The sequence below is a fragment of the Cebus imitator genome, unplaced genomic scaffold (assembly GCF_001604975.1).
Source record: "Cebus imitator isolate Cc_AM_T3 unplaced genomic scaffold, Cebus_imitator-1.0 Scaffold0, whole genome shotgun sequence".
NCBI classification, from domain to species: domain Eukaryota; kingdom Metazoa; phylum Chordata; class Mammalia; order Primates; family Cebidae; genus Cebus; species Cebus imitator.
In genome coordinates this window covers 4,319,577-4,327,797 of record NW_016107315.1, presented here as the reverse complement: position 1 = coordinate 4,327,797, position 8,221 = coordinate 4,319,577, and the positions used below count along the sequence as shown (strand labels likewise).

The 8,221-nt window shown below is 49.1% G+C and overlaps 1 protein-coding gene across 1 annotated transcript in view; it reads right to left on the bottom strand.

Moving 5' to 3' along the window:
* IP6K1 (inositol hexakisphosphate kinase 1) overlaps positions 1-5,163 on the bottom strand; it is a 62,677-nt gene extending 57,514 nt beyond the window's left edge. Inside the window, exon 1 of the mRNA XM_017502710.2 lies at positions 4,966-5,163. The gene's annotated coding sequence lies outside the window, so the exon portion shown is untranslated. The remainder of the gene's footprint in view (positions 1-4,965) is intronic.
* Between the last annotated feature and the right edge of the window lie 3,058 nt (positions 5,164-8,221).

The following is an 8,221-nucleotide window of genomic DNA, read 5'->3' as shown; positions in this document are numbered from 1 at the left end:
AAAAAAAAAAAAAAAAATACAGTCCCTATCAGAAAAGGATCAGCCCCTACCAGAAGAAACAAACAAACAAAAAAAAATTGTTTTTTGAGACGGAGTCTCGCTCTTGTTGCCCAGGCTGGAATGCAATGGTGCAATCTCGGCTCATTGCAACCTCAGCCTCCCAGGTTCAAGCGATTCTCCTGCCTCAATCTCTCGAGTAGCTGGGACTACAGGCACCTGCCACCATGCCCAGCTAATTTTTCTTTTATTTTTAGTAGAGATGGGGTTTCACCAGGCTGGCCAGACTGGTCTTGAACTCCTGACCTCAGGTAATCCACCCACCTTGGCCTCCCAAAGTGTTGGGATTATAGGCATGAGCCACTGCGCCTGGCCCAAAAAAATTATTTTTATTTTTATTTTTTGAGATGGAGTCTCGCTCTGTCACACAGGCTGGGGTGCAATGGTACAATCTAGGCTCACTGCAACCTCTGCCTCCCAGGTTCAAGCGATTCTCCTGTCTCAGCCTCCCAAGTAGCTGGGATTACTGGCACATGCCACCACGCCTGGCTAATTTTTGTATTTTTAGTAAAGATGGGGTTTCATCATATTGGTCAGGCTGGTCTCAAACTCCTGATCTCAGGTGAAACTGCCCGCCTTGGCCTCCCAAAGTGCTGGGATTACAGGCGTAAGCCACTGCGCCCAACCTAAAAAATTAATCTTAAAAGAGCAAATACTATTTTAAGGGCAAAATGCCACTGCAGTTCAAAGAGTGTGGAATATATCCCCAGGAACTGAAGTGTTTTGGGGGTGTTTTATAAAGACGGCAGGTAGAAACAGAGCTGGACTCTACAGGAGAGAGAAGCTGAAGGAAAAGGTCATCTCCACAGGGCACAGGTCACTGGATTCATCCAGGAGAGGATTTGTGTAGAGAAAGAGTATGTATGGAATGTTTAGCAAACCATTTGGTTAGTGGGGATTAGAATAAACCCTGAGGAGGTAGGCTGGAGCCAGCTGGACAGTATCACCTTAAATGCCACATTAGGACATCATATCTCATCCCATAAGCCTGTAGCAGTTCCTGATTTCAGTGCAGAATCTCCGTAGCCTGTGCAGTGTGAAAAAGTCCTGAAATGGCCAGGCAAGGTGACTCACATCTGTAATCCGGCACTTCAGGAGGCCAAAGTGGGAGGATCACTTGAACCCAGAAGTTAGAGACCAGTCTGGGCAACAAGCAAGACTTCATCTCCATTTAAAAAAAAATTAAAAATTAGCTGGGCACAGTGGTACCCACCTATAGTTCTGGCTACTCTGGAGGCTGAGGCAAGAGGATCACCTGAGCCCAGAAGTCCAAGGCTGCAGTGAGCTATGATCGTGCCACTGCACTCCAGCTAGGTAACAGAGCAAGAGCCTGTCTCAAAAAAATATATATATTAAGTAAATAAAAGTACTGAAGTTTACAGATGAATTATGCAACGACAAAGGACGTGGATGGAGGGTCTACTACTACAACAGTCTCATACATTTGCATTTAAAAATGCCCATGACAAGCCAGGCACAGTGGCTCATGCCTGTAATCCCAGCACCTTGGGAGGCTGAGGCAGGAGGGTCATTTGCACCCAGGAGTTTGAGACCAGCCTGAGCAACATAATGAGAACCCCATCTCTACAAAACAAATTAAGACAAAGAAAATTAGCCAGGCAAGGTGGTGCACATGTGTAGTCCTAGCTACTTGGAAAGCTGAGGCAGGAGGATCACTTGAGCCCAGGAGTTAAGAGGCTGCAGTGAGCTACAATTGTGCCACTGCACTCTAGCCTAGGAGGCTTTTAAGAGANAGGCTGGGCGTGGTGGCCCAGGCTTGGAATCCCAGCACTTTGGGAGGCCAAGATGGGAGGATCACTTGAGACTAGGAGTTCAAGCCCAGTCTGGGCAGCAGAGACCCCGTCCTCTATTTAAATAAATAATTTTTTAAAATGCAAATGACAGCCAAGTGTGGTGGCTCATACCTGTAATCCCAGAATTTTGGGAGGCTGAGGCAGGTTGATCACCTGAGGTCAGGAGTTGGAGACCAGCCTGGCCAACATGGTGAAACCCCCTTTCTACTAAAAATACAAAAATTAGCTAGGGGGGGTGGCAGGTGCCTGTAATCCCAGGTACTCAGGAGGCTAAGGCAGGAGAATCACTTGAACCTGGGAGGCAGTGGTTGCAGTGAGCCAAGATCATGCCACCACACTCCAGACTGAGTGACAGAGTGACAGTCAGTCTCAAAAATAAATAAATAAATGCAAATGACAGAATTATTGCTATTGGCTACCTCTGGGTAATAACCATGTTGAATCAAGCATCATCTACTATTCATAAATATTCATGAGGTAGAAGCATTAAACAAAGGCAATAAAAGTTATTGGATATTCCTCAGGACAGTGGTTCTAAAACAGGGTTAGACCATGGATGGACTGAATGGGCCCTTGAATCCCCAAAAATTGTATGCAAAAGTCAGCGTTGTGAACCTGACCAAGAATAGAGTCTCTTTCTACATCCCAAAGAGGTCCAAAATCCAAAACCAGATAGAAGTCTAATTCAGGGTTATTATAACAAAAATCAGCAAGAATGTAACCTGTTTACTCTGTAGCTGCCTTAATTTTCTAAGGAAGGCATTAATCAAAGCAGGGGCTTGGGCCTAGCACGGTAGCTCACGTGTGTAATCCCAACACTTTGGGAGTCCAAAGCAGGTGGATCACTTGAGGTCAGGAGTTGGAGACAAGCCTGACCAACATGGTGAAACCCCGTCTCTACTAAAAATAAAAAACTAGCTGGGCATGGTGACACATACCTGTAATCTCAGCCACTTGGGAGGCTGAGGCAGGAGAATCGCTTAAACTCAGGAGGCGGAGGCTGTATGAGCGGAGATTGTGCCATTGCACTCCAGCCTGAGCAACAGAATGAGACTCCAAAAAAAAAAAAAAAAAAAAAAGCAGGGGCTTGGGACAATTTTGAAAAGCTCCTAATATTTTAGAATCTCCCTCCTTTCTCTTCAAGAACTGCCCAAAGAACTGGTCTTACCAAGATTAAACACAATAAAGATTCAAAAAATGGCCCTGAGGAAGGACAATGAAATAAATAACTAAAGACTACTCAACTTCTCCTTTGCCTTACAACTGCAGTATAATCTCAGTCTAACAGCAACAAACTGCCAGCCTCCTCTGGGTTCAGTATCTGCCTTCCTAAAGGATCTCCTGACCAAGGAGCTGGTTTCCTTAAAAATTATTATTTTATTTTTATTTTTAATTTTTTTGACACTGAGTCTCACTCTATATTGCCCAGACTGGAATGCAGTGACGCAATCTCAGCTCACTGCAACCTCCACTTCCCAGCTTCAAGCAATTCTCCTGCCTCAGACTGAGTAGCTGGGACTACAGGTGTGCACCCCACGCCCAGCTAATTTTTGTATTTTTAGTAGAGACAGCGTTTTGCCACGTTCGGCAAGCTGGTTTCAAACTCCTGACCTCAGGTGATCTGCCTGCCTCAGCCTCCCAAAGTGCTGAGATTAAAGACGTGAGCCACTGTGCCCAGCCTCTTTCAAAATTATACATTCAGAGGTGACAAGATCCTGATAGAAGTACACAAAGTACTGTTGCTTGACTTCTTAGTCATCTCATGCAGGCATGTTGTATGACCAAATACAAGAAGCCTGTGCAAAGAACCAAACGCACCACAGGTCCAGAGAAATGTGTTCTGGAGCAATGAGAACTCTTCCTAGACCTGCACACACTGCTGAGGATCTCCAACCTACCCACATTCACGGGTAAGGTGCTGAAGGTCTGTTTTCACTGAACAAGATAATTTTAGTACTGTTAAAAGTTAATTTGCTCTGAGCGTGGTGGCACAGGCCTGTAATCCCAGCACTCTGGGAGGCTTAGGCGGGCGGATCATGAGGTCAGGAGTTCGAGACCAGCTTGGCCTTAGTGAAACCCCCATCTATACTAAAAAATACAAAAATTAGCCGGACATGGTGGCGCAGGCCTGTAGTCCCAGCTACTTGGGAGGCTGAGGCAGGAGAATCACTTGAACCCAGGCAGTGGAGGTTGTGGTGAGCCAAGATCGCACCAATGCACTCTAGCCTGGACAACAGAGTGAGACTCCATCTCAAAAAAAAAAAAAAAAAGTTAATTTGCCAGTTCACCATCCACAACAAAAACAAGTTTCTTTTTCCAATTCTAAGACACTCCTACATTTCCTTTGTCTCCTATAGCGAATATCTCTTCAGGAGATAAAATTAATCAAGTCATCACCATAATATTCACTTTCTCCTAAAGCAAAAAGAGAAAGACATTACCACTCTCCAAAAAGTGGTAGTGAAGAACCAAAGAAATTATGTTTCAAAACAAAAACCCAGGCATTATGGACATTTAACCAGGCTCTTTGGGAGGAAACAAACGGTGAGCTTCTAAGCGCACGTGAGGCCCTGAACGGGTTTCAGGAAGCAGGAGCCAGGCAGAGGGTCCACCTTGCTAGAATCACAGGGCCGTGACACCGGCCTGCCTGGCTCGCAGGGGCTTTGGCTTGCTTCGTATAGTCTTAGCATCCAACGTCTTGAAACTCACTCAAAGGAGCGCTAAGAAAGAGGTAAGTACATTCGCCAGCCGGGAGCAACACTACTCCCAGGAGAGCATCAGGGTGGCACCGGACACACTTCAGCGCTCCGAATAGCGGACTCCAGAGAGCTTCAGTCAGAGAAGCCGGTTTCCCGCTACTCGCCTGCCAGCCCTCAGGCACTGACGCTCTCCGACCTCCGCCCCGGCTGTCCCCCACGGCTTCAGTGCCAGCATGTAGGAGGCTCGGCGGGCGGCCGGTGTGGACGCTCGAGTGATACTCCAGTGATGCTCCACCAAAGCCCCTACCCCACGCGCACCCACTCCAATTCCGCGCTCGCCACCGCCCTCCCCGCGGGCGTCAGGCCGGTCCATCGGCCCGGCTCCTGTCACTCACCCGCCCGGCCCGGGCACCGGGCGCCCACGGCTCCCCACGGGAGCTGGGCCCCCCGGGCCTCCAGGTTTCGGCCCGCCCGCTGGCAGGCAGCACAGGTGGCTGAGCCCCGCTACAGCGGCCCCGCACCGGCCGCTTGGTCCAGCTCCCGGCGCTGCCCACTAGGTACGGATCAACAACAAGATGGCGGCTAGCCGAGGGGGCGGGGGCCGGGCGTCATAGTAACCGGGACGGCAAAGAACCCGCCCCCAAGGGATGCTATCCCCAATCAACAGTCTTTTCGCTCGTCGCCAGGGGAAGTGCTTCCCGCTGACAGGTCAGCTCACCTGTCTGTCAGAGTCTGCCTCTCAAGGCCCGTGCCGAAAGCGTGGGGCACGTGACTGTGACGGCATGGGTTGGCGCATGCGCTTCGTTCTCGGAGAGGCTGCCGGCTCAGCTTTTGCTGGCGACTCCGAGGCTAGTGCGCCCTTGGCTTTTCTGCGTGCCTGGCCCGGTTGCTGCACCGGCAGCTTCTCATACACTCGCGCACACACATGGAATCTCAGGGGTGTGTTATTGTTTTTTTGTCACCACTCTGGGAGAAGAGGGGTGCAGCCCCGGTTCACTCTGTAGAGGAAACTGAGGCTCAGAGAGGAGAGGCCGAGCCAAGGTCACACCACCTCTAGAAGTGGAGGGGCTGGGTCGCACCTCTTTTTACTGGTTCTGGGATGAGGAGCCTCTATCCCGGCTTCCTGCGCTTTGTCCTTTGCTAGCCTCAAGATACGGCAGCCTGTGCTGCCACAGCAGCCTCTGACTCATTGCCCATCCTTTCCTGCCTGAGATTTAGAGCCTACCACAAGGCCTGACACACAGCGGGCGCTCCCCTTTTTCTGCCCTAGAGCAGCTTGTCTTAAGATCCTATGACAGCATCTTTTGCCCTGGACTGTCATGACCTGCCTTCCAGGCAGACTAATGGTCCCAGGAAGATAGTCACACCTTGCTCCCCATACAGAGCACCTAACTCTGGGCTTGGTTTCAGGTGTATAACACCAGGTGAAGTTACGTGGCCTGCGCCTACATCCAAATGCCCCAACTAGCTAACTGAGTTTTGGGCCTTGGCATCTCTTGAGCTTTGGTTGCCCAATCTGTAAAATTATAATAAAAGTGGAGCTTCTCAGAGGAAGATTTAATGAACCCTTAGAGCAGGGGAAGAACTCAGGAAATATCTGCCTACAACCACTTCCTGGGACAACCTGCTTTCAAGTTGCTGTTCCTGAGGCGTGTCTTAAAACACTAACTTTGGTGGGAGCCCCATGAAGGGTCTTTGTTTTGTTTTGTTTTGATCCCGCAGAAGGCACCCAGTTTCTTCCTAGGCCTGGGATACCATAACTGGTTCAGAAAGGGAGGTCCTCCTGGCCAGGCACACTGGCTTATGCCTGTAATACAGCACTTTGGGAGGCAGAAGCAGGAGATCACTTGAGGTCATGGGTTCAAGACCAGCCTGGCCAAAATGGCAAAACCTCATCTCTATAAAAATACAAAAATTAGCCAGGTATGGTGGCAGGTGCCTGTAATCCCAGCTCCTCAGGAGGCTGAGGCAGAAGAATCAATTGAACCCAGGAGGAGGAGGTTATAGTGAGCTGGTATCACGCCACTCCACTCTAGCCTGGGTGACAGAGCAAGATTCTGTCTCAAAAAGAAAAAGGAGGTTCTCCAGTGCCCTGAGGGGATTGAGGCCCACAGACTCAACAAAGGAGGAAAGACTGTGATAACTTGGAGTTACCACAGTAAGGTCCTCTTGGAGAGCTGGCAGAAGTTGATGCCAGGCTGGGCATGGAGGGTGGGCCAACACTGCACGCAGCAAGACCTGCCCACCAGCAGCCTGCTGCAGGCAACATCTCAGGTCAGCACAGGAAGAAGTGACAGCAGAGGAACCAGAAAAAACAGATCGGGGAAAAAAAGCCAACAACCCTCAAAAGGGGGATTCTGTTAATCCTCCAGGACCAGCCATGCCACAGGATTCTCAAGTCTGCATCACTCCTCACCCCAGTGCAAAAGCTCTAGGTCCTTCCCAAGAAAACCTCCACATACAGTTGGCAAACTGCCCTGAAGTTTGATGGGGCCCTCAAAAAGCAACAGTGGTATAACTACTACGGAAAAGAGTTTGGAGGTTCCTCAGAAAACTAAAAATACAGCTACCATGTGATCCAGCAATCCCACTACTGAATATGTACCCAAAGGAGAGGAAATCAGTATATCAAAAAGATATCTGCACTTCCCTGTTTGCTGCATCACCATTCACAATATCCAAGATTTGGAAGCAACCTAAGTGTCCATCAACAGATTAATGGATAAAGAAAATATGGTACATATGCACAATGGAGTATTATTCAGCTATGAAAAAGAATGAGATCAGCCAGGTGGAGTGGCTCATGCCTGCAATCCCAGCACTTTGGGAGTCTGAGGCAGGAGGATCAGGAGGTCAAGAGATTGAGACCATCCTAGCCAACATGGTGAAACCCTGTCTGTATTAAAAATACAAAAATTAGCTGGGCATAGTGGCGCATGCCTGTAGTCCCAGCTACTCAGGAGGCTGAAGCAGGAGAATCGCTTGAACCCAGGAGGTGGAGAATGCAGTGAAAGAAAAAAGGAGGAGATCCTGCCATTTGTAACAACATGGAAGGAACTGGAGGTCGTTATATTAAGTGAAATAAGGCAGGCACAGAAAAACAAACATCGTATATTCTCACTTATTTATGGGATCTAAAAATCAAAATAATTGAACTTGGCCAAGTGTAGTGGGTGGCTCATACCTGTAATCCCAGCACCTTGGGAGGCCAAGGCTGGGGGAGTACTTGACCCTAGGAGTTTGAGACTACCTGGGGCAACATAGCAAGACTTCGTCACTAGAAAATTTTTAAAAATCAGGCAGGCATGGTGGTGCACAACTGTAGTCCCAGCTACTCAGGAGACTAAGGTGGGAGGATGGCTTTAGCCTGGGAGGTCTCTACAAAAAAAAGTGGGGGGGGGTGCGCGCAGGCACAGTGGCTCACGCCTATAATCCCAGCACTTTGGGAAGCCGAGGCAGGAGGATCATCTGAGGTCAGGAGTTCAAGACCAGCCTGGCCAACATGGCAAAACCCTGTCTCTACTAAAAATAAAAATTAAATTAGCCAGGTGTGGTGGCATGCACCTGTGGTGCCAGCTACTTGGGGAAGCTGAAGCATGAGAATTGCTTCAATACAGGAGGCAGAGGTTGCAGCGAGCAAAGATCGCACCA